The sequence below is a fragment of the Camelus dromedarius genome, chromosome 27 (genome assembly GCF_036321535.1).
Source record: "Camelus dromedarius isolate mCamDro1 chromosome 27, mCamDro1.pat, whole genome shotgun sequence".
NCBI classification, from domain to species: Eukaryota; Metazoa; Chordata; class Mammalia; order Artiodactyla; family Camelidae; genus Camelus; species Camelus dromedarius.
The window spans coordinates 18330375-18354012 of NC_087462.1; the positions used below are offsets into that span (position 1 = coordinate 18330375).

At 43.2% G+C, this 23638-nt stretch overlaps 1 protein-coding gene across 1 annotated transcript in view; it reads left to right on the top strand.

The window, feature by feature from the left end:
• DOCK2 (dedicator of cytokinesis 2) overlaps positions 1-23638 on the top strand; it is a 371400-nt gene that overhangs the window by 133948 nt on the left and 213814 nt on the right. The gene's annotated exons all lie outside the window — the stretch shown is intronic.

The window sequence follows — 23638 nt, forward strand, 5'->3', positions numbered from 1 at the left end:
TTACTTGCATAGCCAAGAAGACCCAGTTATCTGCTTTCTTGGCTGATTTTCCTTGGTTTTGTTTCTCCAGTGATGGTGGAAATGGTTAAGACTCTGGATGAGCAGATTGCTCCGGGTTAGACTCTAGAGAAAGGGTGAGGAGTGAGATGGTGTCAGGGAGATGGCTGTGGCAGTGAAGCCGATGTATATTGGTAGACATCATTCAGAGGTTAGGCAGGGATGAGACCAAAAGGAAAACCTCAGTGGGAGTATGTGGAGGGCTTCCATAGGACAGAGTCTGCAGAAGACAATGAGGGAGATGGAGTTGCGACAACGGTAAAGACTGAGAGACAGTTATAATTCACTGGCCTCGAGTTCTTATGACTTGGAAGACAGAAATGAGGGTTCTTGATTTGACTCAGGTTCCTGTTGCAACCTGACCTTGTCCTTGAGTAATGTCCAGGAGTATCTTCCCCTGGATGGGCTGGTTTCAGAGGACTGGGTAGACCCAACAACCAAAAAACCTTTTCTAAGTATTTGTGTGACCATTCTCTCTACCCCAACTCTCCTCCCTAGCAAATCCTCAGAGAAGGGCTTCCTGGATGAACTGTATCTATGATTGACTTTATTAGAAAACTCTGCAAAAACAGTATTTTCTTCCTACTCATATCCCAGAGTCAACCATTATTATCAATTTCCTTGTTTGTCTCTCTTCTGTCTTTTCCTTTCCACTCTTACCATCCTAATTAAGTTTTTTCTTATCTCATTTCTAGGTGAATGCATAGCTAGCTTGCTTCATTCATTCACTCATTTGTACATATGATGTGCCATGTTTGTGCCAGGCGTTGGGGACACAGAGGCATGTCTTTTTCCTTAAGAAAATGCTTATAGACATATAAATAAGCAGTTGCAATATAATAGAATGAATAAAATCTAGATGCACACTAGGAGTACTGGAGCTGCAAAGATCATGTGTGTATGTGTAAGCATTGTTGTCAAGGGAGCTTTCTCAAGGGAGGTGGAGCTTAAGCTGGGTGTTCAAGAGTGAATAATTAATGATCACAACTGTTTCTTCATTTGCTGTTTTTTAGTCACTGTGCTAAATGCAATCCCAGTCATCTCTCTGCTCACCCTGATCAGTGCTAACAGTAATTCCCATTATTATTCCCATTTTATAGATGGAAACCTGAAATTCAAAGACAAAGTTCAAGGCCAGACAGCCAATAAACGGCAGGGTCAAAATTCAAACTCAGGGTGGTCAGACTCCAACGTCTGCATAATCATAGGCATTGGGGATACAAAAGCATGGTCTTCTCCCTCTCATTTTTTCCTATGCTCATCCTTTTTTGGGGGGCAGAGGGAGTGTAATGCCTCAGAGCTTGGGTACTTACAGTTCACTCTGTGAGGATGCCATGATGATGGCAATGTTTTCATAAGCATATTCAGTAGCCAGCTGTTGAACTTGTTCCAGCTTTTGCTATTTGATCTTTGAAAAAAAATTTAAGGGAGAGTTTGATCTTACTCTCACTTATAGTTTAAAAGCATGATGGTTGGCCCATCATTTCTCCAGAAACAGCCCCAAGAATGTTGTCTCTTCCTGTTGAGAAGAATGTACAATGCTTCTTTCACTTTAGTAACACTCAGGTCTCTTTTCATACGGGGAAAAAAAAAAATCCTGGCTCCTTGGAACTGTGCTGGTGGACCCCAGTTTGAGGCACACACGAAATATGCTCTGCCAACTTCGTGATCTGGTTAGAAGGATGGCCCCACTTCACAGCTCATCTGTTAAGCAGCGATGCTGAGACTCTGCCCATCCCGTGGGAGTGGCCCCCCTGGAGTTCTGTCCTGACAGGTTGTTACCATTTTGCACATTGGGTAACACCAGACACTGGTGAGAAAAGGCTGCTCTATCATACACCCTAAGGACTTGAGTCTCCAAAGCCAAGAAGTGAGTGGGAGGCTCTGAGCTCCCCTCGGGGGATCGTGGCATCGGGACTTGAGGCGTTTGGGAGGTGTGGTGTCACTCCTGACTGCCTCTGAGTGCATTGCTTTTATAATGATTTTGGAATGTGGGGACTAGCCCACCCCTTTTTCAGGATGAGCAACTGTCTTTGCTGATGAGCTGTTAAATACCGTTACTACCATTGGGTTTGGTACAATGTTCCAGTGCTTTTGGTGAGCTTCGCATCTGTCCTTTCTAGCTTATGAAGATGGAAAGCTCTCCTCTTGTCAAAAGCTTTTTCTCTGATGAAGATGATTCATTAGTGACCATTATTACTTTGAGTTAAACTAAAAATCAGAAGTCTCAAAGTATCTAACCTAAATCTCTCTTATTCTAGTACATGGTGACTCTTAACTCTGGCTGCACGTTACACCACCCGAGGAGCCTTGTTAAAAGCAGCTGTGCCTAGACACCAGTCCTGGTTGTTCTGATTGAATTGGCCTGGGGTTGGCGAGGGCATCACAACAGCGTGTTCACCCGGGGATGACAACAGGCAGCCAGGGTGGAGGACCCCAGCTCTCGTGCAAAGGTCTTCAACTTGAGCAGACATCCCAGTGACCTGGAGGAACCATTAAAACAGGTTTCCCACCATTGCATTTGGAGAAAAGAGGCCTGATCATTTATTTTTCTAATAAGTTCCCAGGTGATGTGGATGCTGCTGGTCCAGGGACAACACTTTAAGAACCACCACTCTAATGTGACCTAATTTTTTTTTTTCCATCTTCAGTATTCACTAGAAATGGAAGAACAGTTGGGCTCATCTTCAGTTCTTTACCTTCTTAATTGAAGAGCCCTTTCTAGTCTATAAAACCTAGCATCTTCCAATGTGGCATTTAATAAACCGTAAAATGGCAAAAATGTTCGAGCATACTCATTTTTACTCCTAAATTCGTTTTTATGTGGTAGTGGGGACATGGCCTGTGCAAAGATCTGACTTTGAAAATCCAAGCCATCAGATGTGCTGTTGGTGTCTTCAGGCACCAACTTCTCAAAACAGGAAATTTGAAAGAAAAATTTAAAAAAAGGCTCTCAGAGTAAATGGCCTGGATTTTTCTCTGGTGGTTTGGATCCTCTCCGTTGATAACAACATAGGCATCCAATTTCCTTTGACTGGCTCTTTCTTGGCACCATGAAATAGTCCATTCGTCCCACCTCCAGCCTAAGCGTGGACCGTACCTACCTGCCTGAACCATCGCCAAGACGCAGAACCAGGAGTGGAAATTTAGCCATTATGGTGCAGGATGCCACCCTTCCTTTGAGGGGGCGTTGTGTGTTTGGGGGATGGGAAAGAATGCTTGTCTTCAATAGATTGTCATTGTTTGGGTGATTACAACCCAGCACAGCAAGCCTGGCATGAGGAAGCTATGCTTTCCTGTTATTACCTTATTCGTTGTAACCTTGGGTGGCAGATGACTCAGGAGGGGATGTCCTCCTATGCCTGGGTATTGATATTTTGTCATGACAGTGTTAAATTCCCTCACCCAGCTTCCTTGAGGTGCACTTACCCTATGGAAGGGACAGGCTCAGGTGAAGGATGCAAGGTTTGACTTCTGCCTCTGTTAACTCCTTTTCTCCCCGTCACCGTCACCGAGCAAGTTTAGTTGTCAACTTAGGTTACTTTGAAAGGCGGTTTCACACTGGCTTCCTTCTGTGCCTTGCCGGCTGCTGAGTAACTCATAAAATTTAATTTTGTGCCAGACCCAGGGGGAGTTGGCTTTCCCTCTCTTTAAAATAGGCTTTTTCTTTTTTATGTTTCATTCCTCTGACAGACAGGAGAGTCATTGTTCTGTACCCTCCTAAGCAGTCACAAAGTGGGGAAAGCTGACTCTTAATTCTGAAGAGGAGAGGGTGTTGGTTATAGAATACAGAGAATGCACAGGATCAGCTTAAAAAAATAAAAAGACCCTTTGAGCCCACTGACTAAACTTGGGTTTTTCCGAGGCTCTCTGGTAGTGTTGACTGAAATAAACGCACAGCCTAAAAGTTGAGAGTTAGGTTTTATTTGGCGGGAAGACTCAAGCCGTGATGACAGCCTCTCAGATGGCTCTGAGGGACTGCTCCGAAGAGGTAGGGGAGGAGCTAGGAGATACAGGAGCTTTACAACAAAGACCTGGTAGTCAGGACATTAAAAGATTACTTATTAACTAAAGAAGGCCAGACATCTTAAGTTAAAGAATTTAGTGCTTTTCTATGTATGGGAGGGAGCAAACCTTTGGGCTCATTGAATTCATCCCTTTGAGAAGCACCTAGCTATCTAGGGCCAGTGTCCTGTCCTTTCTTATTCTGAGTCCCCTCAGAGGGCACCACTGTGAGTGGCTACAGAGGCCGGGCTGCAGGCCTGTCCTCACTGGGGGGTGGTGACAGCTGCTGATGACTTGATGGCTTCAGTGTTCTTTGTTCACTCTTACGGTTTACAGGATCTTTCGGTTGCAGTAGTCACGATTGGTTTGGGGTTTCTGACATTTTTATTCATCAGCTTAGACACTGGTAGAAAGGGCTTTTGCTCAAGTTTTTTCTCTTGCTTGGAATGTCCTTCCCGATTCCTGTTCTTTTTTATGCAAGTAAAATCCTAAACTCCTTTTAGGTTCAGCTCAGATAATATTTCCTTTTTGAAATCTTCTCACTTCCGTGTCCTCCTCCTCTCCCCTCCACCTCGAGGCAGGTTTACGGACTTCCTTCTGTGTGTTTTCATAACTGTGTGTTCAGGCTGATACCACAGCACTAGGTGCTTTGTGTTACACTTTCCTGTGTGTGTCTCCTGCCAGGAACTTGAGCACAGAGGCTCAGAGAGCAAGCCTCACTCCTTCAGCTTCACAGAGCCTACACTTTCAGCCTTGCCTCTTGCCAATTCCACTTACACTCCAACCTCCTGTTCCATTAAAATTCTTTCAATCCCTCGAATGCACGGCCCTCTGTCTCTGTCCTGGGCTGCTGTGTGTGCTGTTTGCAGAGTCAGAATGCATGGCCTCCACTCTTTGCCTAGCTAAATCCGACCTCATGTTCGGAAGTCAGATGAAACGTCACTCTATGCAGGAAGCCTTCTCTAACTTGCTGATAGATGCAGCCGGTGCTCCATGTTCTTGTCCTGCCCCAGAAGGAATTCAGAGACAAGACGTAGTGGTTAAAAAAAGTTAAGTGAGGATTTATTAAAGGATGGATAGTACACTCTCAGGGGAGAGCGGGCAGGCTCAGGTGAGCGGCTGCCCTGAGTTTCTTTGGCAAGTTAGCTACATAGGGTGTAAAAATGAATGGGCGGAATATTCACTGGGGAGGGAAGGGTTTGGGGTCGTATTCCCTGATTATCATCCCAACTCCACCTTCCCGAAGGGAGGAGGGATTTTTGTCCTTAGTTAGTCTGGATCGGGAGTGTCATGGCGTCAGTGCATGATGGGTACTTCTGATCTGCAAGGCTAATTTTATTGAAATGAGGGCATAATGAGCAAAAGGTTACATTTGGACACTGGAAATTCCTGCCTTTTCTCACCTTTCTTTGTTCTTCTCCAGGCCACTTGTCACCCCAAAAAGCATGATCCCTTATCAGCCCAAAGGTTCCTGCTTTTCTTTCTCTGCTCAGGGACCCCTGGTGCTTAAATCATGTGTAGTTTCCTCCATTTGGCCTGTGCCCCTCCTTTCTGCCCAATTCCTGCCATTTGATCTGTGTCCCCCTTTCTCTGCTCATATCTAGCTATCTGCCTGCTCTAACATAACCCTCCTCCGCACCCTTCTCTTGTGAGCCTGCTCTATCATAGCATCTGGGTTATCATCCCCCTGCCGGTGTAATCGGGAGTACCCTGCTCTGCAGCTCTCCCCTCCCCCTTGCCCGCCCTGCACAATGCCTGGCTCACGAAGCTATCTATTGCTGGAATGGACAAATGAATGAATATGACTCGTCCCAATCAATGGCAGAGCCTGGTTTCTCCCTTGGATCTTCTGCTCTGAGTGCTAGGAGGGTGTGCTCCTTGCTCTTACCTTCCTTTGATGTCAAGTGCAGGGATTAAACTAATCACACTCGTTTTGGAACACGTTATCCTCATTGGTCTGTGCAAGGCGCTGTCTTGTTTCGTGTGTGTGTGTGTGTGTGTGTGTGTGTGTGTGCCTTACCTTTATCCGTACCTCCCCCACCTGCTGTTGTTTTGAATACGCATGTGTGAGCTTGGGTGCGTGTATTTTTTAACATGAATACACATGCACACACACTCCTGTTCCTTCCTAACGGAGGATTAGACATTTGACTGCAGAAGGGCATTAGCATCCTCAGTTCTGTTCGGGTCCCCGGGGTGGGGAAGGGACTGAGGTGTGCGCAGGGAGTAGTCTGCCTGGAGGGAGTTCCTGGTCCAGCACTGCCCCTGCCCTGCCCTGAGTGAAGGAAGCAGCCCTGCTGGTCTGTGCTTGGGTGTCTTCCTGTGAAGTGCGTCCCCCACCCTTGGCCGCCCTGAGTTTTGGGCTCTCTTGAGAATCTCTTGAGAATCTTGGGTAGCCTGCCTGATGCAGGCTTGGAGGGAGGCTGATGCTGCCTCTTTGCATTACTATTTAGTTCCTGGGATCAACACCACCCTGCAAAAGCAGCAGGATTTTCTTCTAACCTATCTGCTGCCTTGTATTTCAGATAAAAGGCAGGGAGACAAGGCTTGCTGAAATCCATTTGTCTGTGGTGCATTCCAAACAGAGAGCAGCTCATTGAGCCCCAAACTTAACATTGAAATAGATAAGAATCCTGTACCTTCTGCTGTGTCCAAAACCATTTTCTTTTTACCCCTTGCTCTTCCTCTGCGTCCATGCATCCTTCCTCGGCCAACGCAATAACCTTACGGTGTCATGGACAGCGGCATACGGTACTTTCTTTCCTGGCACCTTTTTGCCTGCAAAGTGCGTTCTCATACCTCACGACTGTTGCTGGCTGCCACATGGCAAGATTAGTTTTATTATCCCCATTTTCCTGGTGAGGAAGCGAGCCTCAGAGAGAGGCTTGGTGACGTTCCTAATGAAGATCAGAAGGTTAGTAAAAGGCAGAGCCTGGAGCGAGTCACCCCGTCTCGCTCCAAAGTCCGCCTTTCACACACCACAGTGCCTTCCTTCCATCACTTCATTTACACTCTCCACACTTAAGAGCACTTTACCAGCATTGTTTCCCTGGTGGAGGTAAGCGCGCAAGCTTTGAAGTGAGGCTGCATTCATGTATCCATCCCGCAAATACATAGAAATCCCCAGGTGTCCTACAAGAGATGCTGGGGCTTAGGGGTGAGCAGAGCTGGGGTACATCCTAGCTCCTGGGGCTTGTTAGCTAGGGAGCCCTGGGGAGTCAGGTAATCTCTTGGTAAAAATGGGGTTGCTATTTCTCTGGGTCACAGGGTCACAGTAAACAAGAACATCTGTGAAAAACAGGCAGCACCGTACCTGGCATGTGGCTTTGCTTCTTCCCTCGCGATTCCCCTTCCCCTGTGCTCCTCCCGCTGCTCCAGGCTCCTTCTGAAACACTCTATGATTCTTTTAAAAACAGTTCAGGGCCAGGGGGCCTCCTGGGAGAATGGCAGACAGGTACTGAGCATGGGGAGGACTCGGGACCCCACTGGCACTGAAGGCAGCCCTCAAGCTGGCCCTGGCGGCAGCCAGGTGCTTTGGAGCCCTCACGGGCGTCAAGGGAGGCTCGCCAAGGAGCAGCAGATGCTGCTGTTGGAGCAGGGCCATCGCCTGCAGGGCATGTGGACCTCATAAGCATTCCTGAAGGGACTGCAGAAAAGCGTCATCCTGCCGTTTCAGGGGCTGCCTTGGGGTGTCCCAGAACTCTGGGGCTCTGTATGGGGTAGTGTGCCAGAGCTGGCTCATACCAGCTCATGAGAACCAAGTGTTAAGTTTTTAGAAATTTTGTGCGTTATTTGTTAAATAACAGCCATCATGAAAATTGTATATAAATATCTATAATTAATAAACCATATTTAAAACCAAAAGTAATAAATAGATACTCAAAACGCATCACTTCCTAATTATCTTACTGTACTTGGTCCCCATCTGTGTGCTTGACATTACTTCCGTCTGTTTTGTCCGTATGGTAGAAATACCGTTTAATGCTCTGCTGCTGCCCATGTCTTCCCAGCTCTGTGTTCAGTGATGCCACGTTAGCAGCTTGAAATTGGCCGTGAAGGAAGTACTCATACCACAAAACTGGCAAACACTATATATCCAGATTTTAATTTTTTCCTTCCTGGAGAGACAGTTGATAAACCTTTACCAGCATCCCACTGCCTGGGACTCAAAGGAATTGCTCCCAAATGAGGAAACCCCACAGGCCCATGGGAGCTGCCTGTGCACGTCTTTTCTCCCCAGTGGCCCTGGATCTGCTGCTTCTAAAGATTCTCATGAGACTGGTCCAAGAGAAGATGCCCCAGGGATGTAGCAACTTAAAGTCAAACTAAACACCCAACTGAGAGCATAGGTGAAGTATGTTTCACTTCCCATGACAGTTCTTACCGATTGGCAGTGGCTTCTTTTCTAGCAGTGGGGAGAATTTTGAGGACTTATGTGGACCAGTGAGAAAGACAGCCCAGATTCCTGCGTCAGTGAGGGGCGGGGATGGTGACTCAGGTACCACGGATTTGCTGTGCCTCAACTGGATGTCTGCTCCACACAGCTGTGGGGAAGACACGTTTGACAGGGAGATTATTACCTTTCACATCAGTAGGTTTGGGCTTTTGGGTCTTAAATAGGGTTTAAGGATTATAAAAAGTTCATTTTTGATTGGACAAACGCCTCTGTAATCATTATTACAAGGAAGAACCACCAATGGATATACTAAACATGATGGGCAAAGGTATGACAAAAAACAGGATATTTGTGTAGTCTTAAAGTGTCTTCCCAAAGTATCCACTTCTCAGTGACACCAGGGAAGGCAGTAACTTGACAGTGGGGAAATCTGACAGGTACCACCTTAACCGAGTGACGAAAGGGAGCATCGCCAGGAAGGACACGGGTCAGCATCCTGTGCCTCCTGAGAAGATGCACCGAGAAGGACCCGACACTGCTCTGGTGGGACATCCTGCCGGAACGGCACAGCCTCAGTCTCATAACGAGAAAATGTTCAACAACTGAGGATTATCCTACAAAACAGCAGATGAGTTCTCTTCAAAACTTAAGGTCATGAAAGACGAGGAAATACTGAGGCCCCATCACAGAGTAGAGGGGACTTAGGAACCATGACAACTGAGTTCAGTGTGGGATGCTGAATTAGGTCGTGGGCCAGAAAACAGGTGCTAGAAGGAGAAATGGCAAAATTAGAATAAGGTCTGCCATTTAGTTACCAGTATTATACCAGTGCAGACATCCTGGTTTGGTAATTGTGCTCTGGTTAGGCTAGCATTAAGATGTTAACATCAAGGGAAGCTGGATGAAGCGCACGTAGGAATTTCCTGTACTATTTTTGAAACTTTTCTGCAGGTCTAACATTACTTCAAAATTTAAAAAAAGATTAAGCTAATTTTTGAAGTATTTCAGGAATAATTGCTCACTTCCAAAGAGTACCTTTTGAGGATGAGCAGTTCCCCAAAGTATACCTGTTCCAGCGTGAAGGGCTGGCAATAGAAAAGGTTTTTTATTTTTCTCTGCTTTTTCAGTCAAAACAACAAAATCCACAGACCAATGATCAGCCTTACTAGAAGATTCCACCCTGTTAACTGTCCAGAGGTGGATGTAACCGCCCACTAAATGAGCAATTGAGTCATTACTTGACTAAGCCAACATTAGTGTGCGCTAGCCCAGAGCTAGACGCTGGGGACTGGAAATGTGGAGGAGAGTCCCTGCCCGTCCTGGTCGTGAAGACCTCACCTCGCAGGCTGCAGCATCCCCTCGGGCTATTTGACAGTCCTGTCCGTGCGGTAATCCCCAGGCCAGTGTTTGAAACTTGAATGTCACCTGATCTCTTCTTGGCAGGCGTGGCAAGTGGGTGGTTTGGCACAACTTACTGGCTGGTCTTTGGGTCGTTTCTTCTCAGGGGATCCACCTGGAAAATTAGAAGACAGTTTTTGTTGACAGTTGACTAGCACTCCCCCTAGTACAATGACTAATCCAACACATTCCATTCCACCAGCACCAACGAGAAATACTTCTCAAGGTGTTCCTCAGTATTCCTCTATCTGCCATGAGCAAAGTTCAAAGGAGTTTGCCTGCGGTCAATCTACTACATCCTCTCAGCTCTCCCTCCCGACTGCCTTCCAGAGCCAGGACAAGGGTTAGGCAAATGAAACATTTGCCTAGGGGTGGGGGCAAAGGGTAAGCGGGCACCGAAGCTTCAGTAATCAAGAAAGAAACAATGTCTCAGTGCAATGTTATTTTTAAAAAAATCAACATTTTGAGATTTCATTCATCACGGATTTTTTTGTATTAATTTTTATTTTTCTCAAATATGACATTAAATTTGATTTGTCTTAGTGAGTTTTTTGACACCCTGAAATTTTGCCCCCTGGGCAAGTGCCTTGGTCACCTTACTCTCTCACGTCAGTCCTGGCTCCTTCAATAGTCCTGTGTAGTCTTTTAATCAATGCTGGCCACCTGCATTGCCAGAGCTGGGCTCTGACCCATGAAATGGGCAAGTGTGGCAGCCTGCAAGAGTGAAGGAGGTAATTTCTGCTCACCCCACAAGACTGTGGAGGATGCAGTAGAAGATTTCTGTCTGTGGGGTGCCCTTGCATAAAAACACGAGTTGAAAGAAATACCCGTTTACGCTAAACCTTCACTGGGCTGGCCACGTGTTTTCCAAAACAGCATTTCTTGCATAATGTTTGAATTAAATCTCCCATTCACAGTTGGGAAGCATGAGTTAAAACCCCACTCAGCAGCAGAAAAATGCAGCTGGGTTTGATACAGGTTACATTTACTGAGGGAACCATAACTTTGACTTGCTCAGCTGGCGTAGATGTAAATCCTTAAGTGAAATGTGTTAAGTGAGGAAAGAAATGCTCTGTTTTTGAAGATGCTTTTAATCCACGGCTCTGTCTGTAGTGCCCCAGCTGTCACAGGCAATCTGGGGGTTGCAACCAGGGAGTGCACCAGGGAAGGTTCCAGAAAACCACCCAAGAGTTCTAGAATGGACATTTTCTCAGGGTGATTTTGGATAACATTAGTCTTAGAGATAAACACAATTGATTTAGCAGCCCAGATTAGAAAAGAAAATGTTTAATTCCAGCACAGTTTCTCCAAGCAACATCACACGCTGAAGTTACCTTTCACTCTCCATCGTCTTTCCTTCTACCTGGGATGCAAACTCAACTTAGCTTTTCTCTCCATTTCCTATTGCTTTGAGCGGCATTCTGGGTTCTGGGGAGACCTGCCTCTCACTTTCCCACTAAGCTTTCCTGCTCCCTTGCCCTTTCTTTGTTGTTTACCTGTTTCCTCCACCTGAAAAGCATCCTTTTTCTTCCTTCTCGTCCTAAGGGGCTCTCATTGGTGGTCCACAGCCTGAATCTAGCCCAGAGATGTGCTTAGTTTGACTTGCCAAATTATTCACTAAAATCCACAGTGCCACCACTTCCTGTTGTTTCCTGAGTGTCTGCATTCCCACATTTCTGTTTCTGTCTCAGCCCCGGTGTCTCCACTGTGACTCCTGAGAGCCGGACCTTGCCTTCCCGTTGGGCCCAACCCAGTTCTCCTTCCATTAAGGAATCACCCCCGATTCTCTTTGCCCTATTGCCATCACTTTCCCTGTGGGATGCTGACAGCAGCTGGCTCATCACAGACCTTAGCACTTGCTAGGCACAGTGTCACGCTTACTCTTGTCATATCAGGACTGTCTGGCATAGACTGAAGCCGTGCTAGCACTTTTTTGATTGTTTTTCTTTTCCATGAAGGTGACGTCTTCCCACAGCACTAAACATTGACTAAGCACCTACTGTTTGTCAGGCACATTTTTAGGCATGAAGGTGGGGAGCAAAGGTGTTTAAGACAAAATGCTCCCTCATTTACCTCTGAGACCTATTTCCCAGTACTCCCCAATTCCAGCCCTTGGCCTCAATCGTCTGTTCATTTTCTGGAGCACACTTGTCCTGTGCCTTTCTCTTTAGTTAACACTCCTTCCACTGCCGCCAGGGACTCTCTCTGAATATCCAAATCAGAGCTATTTTAAATCCTGGCTTAATTCCTGTTATTTCTGACCCCATCCCCCTGTAACCCAGCGCATTTTGAGGACATATATTCACGCCAGGCTCCCAGAATTTTGACATAGACTACCATTTACTGGAAGTGTTCTTGTGTGGGTGTCCTGTATCTGGTGTGCAGACTCTGCATGGATAGGACTGGCCCAGCCTTACATCTTGTCTATATTTCTACACTGCCCAGGCATAGTGCCAAATTCTGAGCAGATACTCAATAATTAATCTTTGTGGTTTGATTGACCCTCCCGTCTTCAATTAGTCTGCTTTCTAGAAATACATGCTGACACTAATTTTATTTTTTTAAACTCAGCAGAACCAAATGAGAAAGGCAAATCTGCTGCTGTTGCATTAAAACCTCATATAACAAGCAGGTACTAACTTTGCGTATTGTTGTGCTCCCAGAGCTTTTTACCCATCAGTTAAGAATTCAGCATGCATTTTCCCATGGAAATAATGCAGAAGAATCACGGTGGTCAAATTTCCAGGCAAGACTGAGCATATTTAACGTATAGTGTAACTTAACGCTGGACAGAGTAGAGGCTCACGTTTACTTGTCTGCATTGCATGAATAGTTTACAGATACTGTGGGTAGTTCACCTTACCTGATGCTCATTACATTTTGTTCACCTTTGAAGGGTCTGTTAAGCCTCATGGGTACAAGGATGCATCTGTCTTGTTCACTGCCACATCCTTACATAGTACCTGGCACAGGTTGGGCAGTCAGAAAATACCTGTTGATTCTCATTGAGTTAAATTCTAGTTGAAAGATTGTGAACTTTGGAAGCACACAGATTCAAATCCTGGCTTCACCACTAGCTAGTTGTGTGATCTTGGGGAAGTTATATGTCCTCTCAGAGCCTCAGCTTACCTCTCCATAATATTTTGTTAGTCATGACTACCATGTCGATACTCAATATAGGTTTCTTCTTTCTTTCTCTCTTACCCTGATGTAATCCCTCAAAAGTTATTTGATTAATTAATTAATTAATGATGTCTGCTTTTCGTGCCATATTGGTTGAGGTGATGGTGACAGGGAAGGTGATATTTGGTATTAGAGTCTCTCAGCGGTTTTTTAGAACATGAGAGTTCTATTTCCAGTTCTGGTTCTGACAGTCTGTGTGATCTGAGGCAGGTCACTCAAACATATCTGTGAAAGGGTGATGATGGATTTCAGTTATTTTCAAGCTTTTCCACTCAAGCATCTCTAACTTCAGGTGAATGAATATAAACCCTCAATGTTCTGAGGATCTTGCCCAAAGGTTGAATTTATTTGAATTCAGTCTTGTATTTTATCTTAATTATTCATGAATACTTTATTTTCTAATTCATGATAGATCCATGTTTTAAAAGTATTACTGTTATTTGAGAGTCACTCGTAAATGAATGTCCACTCTAAGCCAAACGCTGTGTCAGGGAATTTATATGCAGAAGTCAAACTCCTATCATAATCCTGTGAGTAAACTCTTATTATGCCCCCATTACTGATGAGCCAATGAGCAGCAGAGCCAGAATTCAGTCTGTCTAAATCTAAACTATCCCCCTATGCCTCCTCAAGGGGTAAGTGAGAGCAGACTTCCCTTGGCCATCACATATATTAATAAAAAAAATTCTATGCCATGTTAACTGGAAAAAGAAGAACATAAATTGTCTGCAAGCTGCAAGAGATTTTGCAGGCATATGAGGGCTTTGAAGGCATCATAGAAGAATAAGTTAGATGTGTGACAGGGCTGGATTATGGATATATTACATCTGCTTCTGGTAATAGTTCTGTTAATTCAATAAATAATGACTTTCTAAATTATTCTGCATTATTTAGAAATGTTATCTGAACGGATAAAGAGATAGTTGGTTTTGTTAGACATTATGCTTTTTTTCCTATACATTTTTGTAAGGGATCAGAAATGTAGACATGCAGGCAAAGCTGATATTTTTAATGTCCCCCTCTGGCTTGACAAGCATCACTGTGGCAAAGGGCAGAATGCCTCAAAGAACCATATGGAGAGGCCCTAGGTATCTGATAAGTAGGGTTTGGAAGTAACCACTGTGGAAAATGGAGTAGTTGTGTGTGTGTGTGTGGGAGTAGAGTCTTTAGGGAACAGAAGGGATGCTTTCATATCTGGGGGCAAGGATTGACATGATTCAGGGAAGGTTGAAGAGTAGTTAATAGTCTTTCAAATGACCCCTGGAAGACTAAATATTTGTCTGTTCAAAACCTATTCTGGGAGACGAGTTACAACACCACATCCTCTTGGTTATACACTAAAATATGAAAGTAGAAGAGATGGTGCATATAAGAAAAAGAAGGAAAGAAATTGCCAGCATCTTTGCTTTTTGATAATAGATACATTAACACATCAATTATTTTCCAATGAACTCTGAATTAATAAGGTGTAAAGTAAATTTAGGCAATACCATTCATCCATCTATTCATCCTTCCATCCATTTGTCCAACCACCCATCTATCCACTGGCATATTCATCTCACATATATTGATGTACTTTGTGCTTACTCTGTGTCAAGCAGATATTGCACTTTGGTCATTCAAAATTGAAATATGTGGTCCACTAGTTTTGAGAAGTATACAGTAGGTTTTGTGGAAACCCAAAAAGAACAATGAACCCTGCCTAGGGTGAAGTGAGAATTTAGAGAGATTGAGTCAGAAAAGGCTTCCCGGAGGTGGTGATTGAGCTGGGTTTTTAACTGCTGAGTAGGAGATTGACAGGTGGCGAGGGAGGGGAGAGCATCTTAGACACAGGTAAAAATCTGCTCTAAAAGGTATTCTGGCTCCTCTCTGTGGGAAGGATGAGCTGACCAGGGATGGCTGGGTTAAAGTCTGGGAGAAACAAAACTGCACCAAATCCAAAAGACTGAACTCCTTGAAGGAGCCATGCACAGTCCAAAGCTAAGGTGAGGTAAACTCTGCCTCGCAAAGACATTGTGATTCTGGGAAGGCTAAAATCACCCCAGAACTAGAAACATTGGGAACAAAAGACTACTTGTAGATACTACATGCTTTGTCAGAAGGAAACGTAATGAACTTCCAGGAATAAACACATCCATTTGGTTCAAGATGAATTGATTATACTAATCAGCTATGCTGGATTCTCACTGGGTGAGAATAAAAGGGGACTGAATATTCAAAAGTAAGACTTCCTGCTTGCAGCTGGTCAGGGAAGGATCTCAGCCATGATTAAAACTCGGGGGCACTGAGTATTAATTATAGAGACTAGACAATAGTTGGCCTTTTTTTTTTTAGTCACCAGAAACCGCAGATCAAATTGGAAAATTTGAAATAAATCAGAAAAATAAACTAGTTTTTCTTCTTTCAAATTTGTTGCAGATACATAGTTTGGTCAGAGAGAGACAGCAAGAGAGGAGGGAGCATATAACTTAAATTTTCCAAAAAGAGTTGGCTGGGGATGATAGTAAATATTAGGTAGGTGATAGAACTTTAAAAAACATGTTGAAATCATCATTATAGTTAGGGAACAGTGAAGAAAATCACAGATAGTTTATGGACATTAAAGCAGAGACACACAAACGCTATGGAGGTCAGTGAGAGAGAAGAACGGGGGAGGTAGATTGAGCTCCAACTTCTCCAGTTGAGGAGGATGCTCTTGTTCTAAGAGGCAGTGATTTTTATCAGCACCATGGAGAGCGGCACAAAGTCTGTATTGCTTGTTCTTTATAGAGATGAGTTTCCAGGCAGAGTTTTAATTATATCCAATCTTAACTTAAAAAAAAAAAAAAAAAATTGATGTCTGTGTAACTGCACACATAGATCAGAGGACCCACATTCATTCCTCAGATTTATTGCTCTTTTCTGGACAATTCTCTTGCATTTAAGATTAGCCTACTTTCTTCACCCTTTCCCGGCAAGGCAAAAGACCTTCAAGGGTAAGATTTTAAAGCCTCCCGTTAGTAGTAATTTTTTCTCACATTTCTGGTATGATCGATCTCTAAGTTTGTTCGGTGAGTGCGGGCTCTGAATTCTGGCTGAGACGCAGGATCCTTGAATGTTTCATGGGACCTCTCTCTGGGTTCAGTTTTGTGCCTGCCTGACTTGGGAGGGATTTGTGGGGAGAGAGTCCATTAAAAAAAAATGTTTTAAAGAGGATGGTTTTGATTCGGGGAGACCCTGTGGAGGAAAGTAGATCAACCATCACTAAATGAACTGTCTGATATCTGTATTCGAGAAATTTTCTCTGTGAGAAGGAGGGTACAAAATTGTGTATGTATTTTGATTCTTCTCTCCCCTTGTGTAAGAATCCCTCAGTCATTTGTGTGGGATCAAGCCATGTGGCCCGTACGGTCGTGGAAGTCCATGCTCAGAAGCTTCCGGAGCCTACATTCTGATTCTGTCCCTTTATCTAAGACTCTCTCCTTACTCTCTACAGCACTTATCTGACACCAGTGTTAGCTTTCCTAATTAATTAATTAAGTGAAATCCTCATCCCCTTAATAAAAACATGGTGATTACTTATTGTGTGTCAGGTATTTGTGCTAGGGGTTGAACTGGAAGTAATGACACAGTAATTCTGTCCTCAAAGGTCTCAGAGATGATTCACAATCTATGTATTCAACCATGAAAGGGGGTCAGGTAGGAGCTTATAGCCTAGTATTTTAATGCTTTCATTCAGGGCTACATTTGGACAGGAAAGAATTTGCCGTAAGCCAAAGAATGGCATTCTGTCTGTGAAACTTTAAATACCAACAGACAGTCGAAGGTATGTTTGGGAAATCATTGGGGGTGGTGGAGAGTCATGCAGATTTGTACAGGAGCCTTCTCTGCCTGTGGCTGAAGCCATCCCAGGATTGTGGATGAAGACTGGTGACAAAACGGAGGCATAAAGCAGAAGGAAACAGAGGAGAAATGCTAGCCTGCCAGTGGAGGGAGAGAGAGAGGAGGGCAGAAATGGAGGGAGGGAGGAGGCTCATTGGGTAATCAAGGCATAGAGAGAAGGAACTATATTTGGATGGCTTTCTGGATGAATAGTAGCAAATTTTTTCACCACCAGGTTTTTTTTTTAACCATTTCTTATCATATTCTTATGGCTGTATATTTTAAAACATAATTGTCTCCTGAACAAGCAGTGTGTATTAAACATTAGGTAATTTATTTGTTCATTTTTTTAAAAAGGTTAATTAAAAAAAAGATTAATATACAAGCATCTTCAGAATTTTCTGACCAGCAGAGTTAAACAGGGTTTCTTCCTGGAGTTTGTTTTATTCTTGTTAAAACAAGGAATCTTGATATTGAAATGAGCCAGTGTAACAACATTGAACATAAGTTAGTATACAATTTCGGTTAATTTTTAAAAAGTACTGTGAATAGCTCACAGACTCCATTTTTATAGCGAAACCTTAAAGGAGCCCATTGCTGCAGGACCATTTGCAGATTTATCTTGCTTGTTACATTTGGATATTATAAACAATACAAAATTGCTGTAAATAGCCGTGCACACAACACAGGAGTTTCGCAACCAAGAAGATATGGATTCAAATCCAGCTGCATCACTTACAATTCTGGGACTTTGGATAAGTTACATAAACCCCTGAATTTCCTTATCTGTAATCTGGGGGAAACCAGTGTCATCGAGTGGTAAGATTTTTCTGGACTTAGATGAGCTGTTCATGTAAAGAACTTCTTGTAGTATCTGGCATATTTTAAGTGCTCAATATATATTGAATAGTCATAATAATTAGATTAGAATGCATCTTATCTTAAAATAGGGTGATTCTTATCCTCAGGGCTTTTGTCGAGATGCAGCGAGATAATAAATACAGAGCACACAGCCTATTGCCTGGCACATAGCAGGAATTCAGCCAACGCTAGTTGTGTTCTTTATCCATTTCTCCTTACACAATTCCCATAGATTCTTCCTGTTTTGAAGAACAAAACACAAAAGTAGAGCATCCCCAGGGTACATCTTCATAAATGGCTCCACCCAGGCTCCATTCTTCAGCATTAAGGTGTTGGACTCACAGCCCTTGGGAGGTTCTGTTTTTTTGCTCTAGTCTACAGATTAGAGGTTCCAGTGTATTTTATTAAAAGCCCTCACAAAGCAACTTACAGGATCTGAATAAAAACAACATTTCCCTTAAAGCACAATGGGATTTTTTTTTTTTTTGGTTGGAGGTGATGGTTTTGTTATTTTATCAGTTGCCTTAAGTAAATTTTTTTTCACCTGCCATGAAATGGAAGTTAAAAGCATCTGATAAATGGAATAAAATATTTCACAGTTGTGTCTTTTACAAAATTGTTAACCTGTGTGATTTTGTAGTGCTTCTGTGTCAGCTCAGTAACGTTGACAGCAGCACTCCAGCGTGTGAGCACCGAGGCTCTGTGGGCACCCCAGGATGTGGGGTGGGAGCTGTCGGGGTGGGGAGAGCCCTCCCCTCTGATCACAGGGCTGCCTGCAGCACACTGCCGCCCCTGGTATGTATCCACTCAGCCCTTTGTGATTGTAATTCCTTGGATGTGTAGACTGACTTTCATTTCGTTCCAGTTGGGTAATAGTTCTATTTTCTTTATTATCATACATTATTATTGTGGAAATAGCCAACAAACCATAGCAAGTAAAATTATCCCCTTACCCTCATGCCTCTCCCTCTTCCCCCTGCTCAAGGGTATCAGTCTTAATGGTTTGCCATTCATTTTTCCAGATCTTTTGGACAAAACAAAGTGTTTTTCAAAAACATAAATGGGCTTGTCTCATATGTGGTGCAGTGTAGTCTCTTTTTACTGATATATTAAGAGTATCTTTCCAGATCAAGATACAGCTATGCTCTCCTACTCCACTGTGTGGATAAACCACCGTTTATACAGTAGGATCCCTGATGTGGGGTCATTCATCTTGCTTGCTGCATTGGAATATTATAAGCAGTACAATATGCTCTAAACAGCTGTGCCCACAAATGTTTGCCTTATTGTTTACTTTGGACACATTTGCAGAATGATTTATCATCTGCAAAATGCTGCCACATCCATTCATTTCTGTGATCCTAAAAGATGGAGGCAGTGGCAGTTACAAGCCTGGACTCTGGAGTCAGACAAGCCTGGGCTGGAACTTGGATCGGCCTTTACACAGTGCGTGACCACAGCCAGAACCTCAGTTTCCTCATCTGTAAACCTGGGGTCGTAGAAGTGGTTCCCTTATTTCACATAAGGGCTTGCAGAATTCCTTAAGGTAATACGTGCATAACTTGCAGCAAAAGCTTAGAAAAAATATTAGTAATCAGTATTGGAAATAGCTACAAAGAATTATTAGATTCTCAATATAATTCTGATACCATGGGTGCCATTATGCCTGAATACAGATGAAGAAACTGAGGCTCGGAGATGTAAGACTGGTCAACACAAGGAAGGGAGAACACTAACAAGAAAGAGAGAGTGCAAAACAGGCCAACAGAAGGCGAGTGACTTGGAGGAAGCAGAGTCTCTGTGAGGCAAAGCAAACTTCTAGAAATAAGCGGAGAGAATTTTGAAAACTAGAGGAAGAGGCAATCACAAGTCAGGAAAAAGATAGTATCAAAGAAGTCATTCAAAGAACTGAAAGGAGTATCTCATTTTTACCCCCCAAATTGCTTTTTTTTTCCTTTTGAGGAATGAAAAGTTGTACAAGAAGTGGGAATTGGTCATAGTTTACAAAATATTTTGAACACGAAATATTGATCAAACCGAAATTACACTATAGCCATATGGGAAGAGGGCGAAATGGAAAGGATGCCTAATGGGGCAGAGTGGAGAACGAGAGTGAAATCCTCGTCTTTTATGGTGGAGAGTTTACAGATAACACCAGAAAGAGGAAAACGTTTGTCTGAAAAGGGAACAGTACAAGCATATTATTGGCAACACCATCATAAATACCAAAATACCAGTTACATCAGCTTAAAAGAAGTGGGGAAGTTCGTATGGTGAGAACCTGAAAGGGGCTACTATTTTGTTGTTTTGTTTTCTTTTTTTAATAAACCTTGGAGAATGTTTTAAAACTGTCTACATTTGTAACTTTGATAAAAATAAATTCATATCACTGCCATTGAAGTAGTCAACATCAGTTATGTAACATAGAGTCCTCAAATGTTTAAAAATCTCATCTTATGCAATTAAAGGATGAGCATGTGTCAAAGTTTTATTTAATTAACTAGGGAACAAGCTGAACAATGAAAGAGCCAATTCAAAAGTATTTAGGATTCTTGATTTTTTGTGTGTGGGAGAAGAGATGCTTATATAAAATTGTCCTTAGATATAAGACAAAATTTCTACAGATCAGTGGAACCTTTAGCCAACCTGCAAAAAAACAAACAAACAAAAAATCACATTCTGTCATTTTTTTTTTCTACAAGTTAACCTCCAAATTTATAGGGCTGTACTATTTCTGGATTCTGATCAGTTGTGAGTGGTTGATCAAATAAATTTACATTTCCTGAGAGAGTAAGAGGACCTCCCCTCTCTCCCGCAATATGAGCTTATCAGAAATGCTCCATTAAAAAGCCATGCATCCTCATTTTGCTTTGTTTCCAAGTTTTGGATCTTTTTCCTAAACACTTGCCATAAATATAACTTTAAAAATAAACACAATAAAAATAAAACAGTGTTACTAAGTTCTAACTAGATGGTGTTGCGTACTGTCTGCTCCAACCTGAGGACTTCCTTCTTTGTTAAAAAGGAGTCTTGCATGAACTAAAGAGGTGTTAACATGTATCAGCAGCAAAGACAGGTATTTCTACTTGGTGTCAACACAATGGTTGAAAGAAAACTGAAAAAAAAGGGACACCTTTCATGTAACGTGATTCAAAGTTATGAAATGCCATGCCTGTGTACTGTTGCTTAAAATCGTCTCATATGTGGTATGCTGTATTACAACTCTGGGAGTACTGTGGGAGAGGAGAGCGGTGCTTTTTAATGGCATTCTGCAAAGTCCTTGAGCTGGCATCCGGTCTAGGGTGAACCCAGAAGACAGGTTGCCCCCTACTCCTTCCAGCTCTCCTTTTACTTTTAGGCTTATGCATAAGATTTCATTTAAAGAAAGGACTCCAAGTGTTTTCCAGATTTCACAGCCTATAGTTATTAAAAGAAAAAAAATCACTACGATTTGCAGTGTGTTTAGGTTGGATGGATTAATTTCTTTGCCAGGGCCATAATAGGAAGACTGACTTTGTCATTTCAATTACAAGCCACCGTTTAGTTCGTGCCCAGAAGACACTTTTCTAGAGGTTCCCTTCACTTGCCTGGCACTGGAGCAATTAAAGGCGGGTGATTTGTGGCTGCATTTTTACTGCTTAGCACAGGTTTATCATCTTGAAAGTTTTCCATTTGCATATATGCTATCCATTCTTTGGGTGACATTTCGATATCATCCAGAGTCTGGATTATGCATTGCCTTGTGCTGCACTTTCTGCTACGTGATTGGAATCTGCAAGCCGGACCCAAAGGCTGCTGCAGACCCAGGGGAATGTGCGTTGTAGCCACTGCTAATTGAAGGCTTACTGTGTGCCGGTCCTTCATACTGAGGGCTTTCCCTGCATCACCTTATTTATTCCTCAACCCCAGTACTTTAAGGTTTCTATTGTTTGCCATATTTTGTAAATAAAGAAGCTGAAACTCAGAGAGGAAAGGTAATTTGCCCAAGGTCACCCGGCTCAAATGAGCAGAATTGAGATTCAAACTCAAGTCTGCTGTACAACCTCCAATACTGGGAGCTTTCAGAGTGAAATGAATTGAGTTTGACAGTTTTCCACTTTTAAATACCAAACTTCCTGAGCGGTCTAATTGCTGCTCTTTTGACTAAGAAGAAATGGCTATTTAAAAGAAGCAAGGGGCAAGAGGTTACGAGGAAAAGGGGTTTTATTATCTTTATTGGTAAAGGAAGAGATGTAATCGTGGAAAAAAAGTGTCAAATGGATACTATCATATAAATTTGCAGTGGTCTTAGGTTGATGAAATTACAAAGGAATGCAGAGAAAATAGGAGAGTAATGAAAAATAGCACCGAAGATTTCCTAAAAGGGAAAGGAAAGATCAGAAGTCAGTGAAGGCAGTCAGAAGTTGGCTCAGTTGAAGGCAGGGTCAACCAGAGATCTGCGTTCATGTTCCAGGCAGCCCGAGTGAGTCTGAGTAAGGAGCAGACTCTGGAGCCAGACTGCTGGGCGTGAGTCCTTTTCCCCTGACTTTCTAGCTGGGTGACCCTGGACAAATTACTTAACCTCTCTGGGCTTCTGTTTCCTCATCTGAACAATGGAGATCATAATATTGCCCATCTTATTGTGAGAGGAGCTAAAATGTTTAGAAAGGTGCCAGGCATTTAGTAAGCACTCACTAAGTGTTAACTATTGTTATTACTGTGGGCATCATGTTCACATAATACAAGAAATAGGAGATTGTAAGTCAGTAAAAAGGCTCCAAGAAACTAAGGGGAAGGAAGTTAGGAGAGAAGTTCACTGGCAGCCAAGGAGTAAAAGGGGATGCTCTCCCGCTTGCCCCTGAGCATTAGGAGGAAAATGCCAGATGTGGGGAAAGGCTGGGTGGCTCAAATCTAGCGAGACTGAGGTTTGGCTGGACTTGATACAGTGTGAGAACTTGTTTCCATAAACATATACTCTGTTGGAAGCTCTGGTGAGCTCCACAGGGGATTAGCCAAAGTGCAGAAGAAGTGAATCCGGGGCAGAGAAACCAAGCAAGCTCTAGGTTATTTATCTTTGGATGCCAGTAGTCATTGGTCGGGGAGGGCTTTTTTTAATAAGCGCACCTTCTTTCATTTTCTTGCCTTCCCTCCCGCAACTGTGAATCCATTTTTCCTTTCATTTGTTACATTAAGAGACAAACCACAGTTAAGTTGAATGCAGCAAAGGTTAATAAGGTGCTTATGAACAAGTGAGTGGTCATCTGCTTTTTCCGCCACCATTTATTTAGCACTTTCTTTATGCCAGGCTTTGTCTAGGTCCTGGAGACACGGGATGTTCTCAAATCCAAGCCTCCGTCTCTAGAGCTGCACAGTGTGTTGTGTCATGGTTCTTAGCCATCAGGATAACCCACACAAAATTCAGGAATCACTGATACCCATGCTCTATCTCAGACCTACAAAGTCTCCTGCAGTGGAATTAGGCGAGTGTATTTTTCCAGAATTGCATGTGTCATTTTTATGTTCACATCAACCTTGAAAGACTGGTGAGAAAACCTTCCATAGTTTATAGATGAGGAAGTTAGAGCTCAGAGGGATTAAGAGGATAAGTGAGGTCACACAGCTGGCAAGGGCCGAGTTGGAACTCAGACCGAGAGCTGCTGAATTTATAATCCCAAGGCTATTCCACTTGACCATGACCACTCTCCCAGGTATGCATGGAAGAAACTCTGTGGCTTAAGTCTGTATGGGTGAAAGGAACTGGGGATGTATATGAACATGCATGAGACTCTCGCCTACCACAGCATGTGCTCAAAAAGCATCAGCAAGTCCTACCCAAGGATCAGGGGCTTGTATTTAAAGTGGACAGAATCCTATAAATGTTACAACCTGGTTTATTGT